Here is a 2,500-nt window from a genome sequence, read left to right as displayed (position 1 = left end):
TCATTACCACATTTAGCTTTCATCTGTTTGAACAGCTGAAGAGCCTTGACTGGAGCGTCATTCGCAAATACTACATGAACATGACAAGTGTGGTGGTAAGGGGGAGAAAGTTTATTCAAAAGAACGTGTATTTAGCATTATTCTTTTCTCTTCGAAGCGTCGGCAGCGGGATGATGATACTTCCCTCTCATAAATAAATTCTAACTTAAAGAAGCGACACACGAACTCAGCTCAGACTTTGTACCTGATCTATGGTTCAGACGCTCCGACGCTCGCGCCCGGAGCCTCGGTTTGGACGGCGCGATGAAGTGGCTTTTAAGAAGTCATTCTTAATATATATATATATATATATATATATATATATATATATATATATATATATATATATATATATATATATGTGTGTGTGTGTGTGTGTGTGCGTGTGTGTGTGTGTGTGTATGTATGTGTATATATATATATATATATATATATATGTATATATATATATATATATATATATATATATATCGACGAAGAGAAAATGAATACATTAATACCCCGTAGAGTTTATTACAATAGAAGAGAAATGCTCCGCGGTAATGAGCGCTGGGCTGAGTTTGTGAAGCATGTTTATTACTGTCAGAAGCAAAAGAAAGCAGAGGAAAAAGCCGGAACAAGGCAGCGCTTTATCCTTCCTTGGAGAAAACATGAGGGACCGACTGGAGAGCCATAGCACGCACCCCTCCCGTCGAGAGCCAAAGGAAGGGAGGCCGAATGGAGGGTTTGGTGAAACCTCGTGCTGGAGTCTCTTGTAAGACTCTTTACTCCCTTTAGAGCACACTTTACCCACTGCCAAGCACCCTCCGCTTCTCCCAAAGCACCTCTGTGCTGTAATGACGGACCATCCTATTACAGCCATGGATTTTTTAGGATCTATTTTCTATATGTTTCCTCTTTGTTTGCGTAGCTTTTTCTTTTTCTCTGTTCGAGCCCCTTTCTTCTTAATTGCTTTCTTTCTGCAACATTATCAGATACTAAGTCACAATGCTTGCAACAAATGAAGTCTTAATTACATACACGTGGCTCGAGTTGAGGCGGAGTTTGGGAAATACAGATCTGTCTCATGGATATTTGCATATCGAAAAGCATTTGGGACTACGACCAATATCTTGCGTAGAACATTCGGAAAGAGAGCATCTTGCCTTTATTATTGGCTTATGAGGGAAATAGATTTAATTTACATTAGTCATAGAGATATCAAAATCAATGTTAGAATTGATATTGACATCATTCTCACGATTATCATTGTTTTAATATATAACGAACGTTGAGGCTCGTGAATTTGCGAACGTGTACTGCACATCAGAACAAGAGATTCCCTGTTTCTCGACGACTTACTGTTCATGTAGTAGTTAGTTAACGATTTATCCTATTCCCAGTAGGACGTCGTAGGTACTGCAAGTGACTGCTATATCTCCCTTTCCTTCGTCTTATTTGAGAGACATAGCAGGGCTTAGGAATCCCTTGTTTATTTAAGAAAAAGGAGATTCATTCCTCAGGGAGCGAACTTGCAATCAGGACTGTGTTTCGGATCCTGTGCAATGTCAAGGAACACGGGGAAATCAACTCAGGTTTTAGATTGTTTCTTTTTCCCTTTCTTTCTTTTCTTCTTTCTTTTCTTTTTTTACTTTCTTCTATTCCCAAGAAAGTGAAGGACTTGACCTGAACCTAAACCTTTATTTAAGCAAATATTCACAATTTAACTGATTTGTTCATCATCGCCATCACACCATCATCATCATCACCACCACCATCATCATCATCATCATCACCACCATCATCATCATCATCATCATCACTACCATCTACCTCCTCCTCTTCCTTATCATCATCATCATCTTCATTTTCATTTTCATCATCACCGGTATCAAGATTATCATCATCTATTGCCAATAGATGCCATTGGCAATCATTATCATAATTATTATCGTTTTCCTCGTTGTTATTTTTATCATTATCGTTTTATTTTACGTTTCCTTTACTTCGTCTCCTCTTTCATTTTCATATACTTTCATGTGTCTATTTCCTTTCCTTTTGTCATTTTTATCTCTCCGTTATCCTGTCTTTGCTACAATGATAACTATTGATAATATTTTCATTATTATTGTTATCATGATAGTTATTATCATTATCATCGTTGTTATCGTTAATATCACTATCATTATCATCCTTATTATTGTCATTGAAGTAATTATTATCTTGTTGTTACAAATATTATCATTATTGTCACCCATATCGTCATCGGTATTGTCATTACTCGTATTAAAGTCATTGTTATCATCATTAATATCTTGATTATTACTGTTATTGTTATCATTATTGTCATTATTATCATCCTTACTCTCAAAATCGTTATCATTATTATTGAAAAAATATCATTATTGTCCCTTATCGTAATTATTAGCATTGTTATCGTTATCATTTTCATTATTATCATTATTATTATTATTATTATCAT

This window comes from Penaeus japonicus, unplaced genomic scaffold (assembly GCF_977035675.1).
Source record: "Penaeus japonicus unplaced genomic scaffold, GWHDUDI00000001_assembly GWHDUDI00000039, whole genome shotgun sequence".
Lineage (NCBI taxonomy): Eukaryota > Metazoa > Arthropoda > Malacostraca > Decapoda > Penaeidae > Penaeus > Penaeus japonicus.
This window is presented reverse-complemented; position numbering follows the sequence as displayed.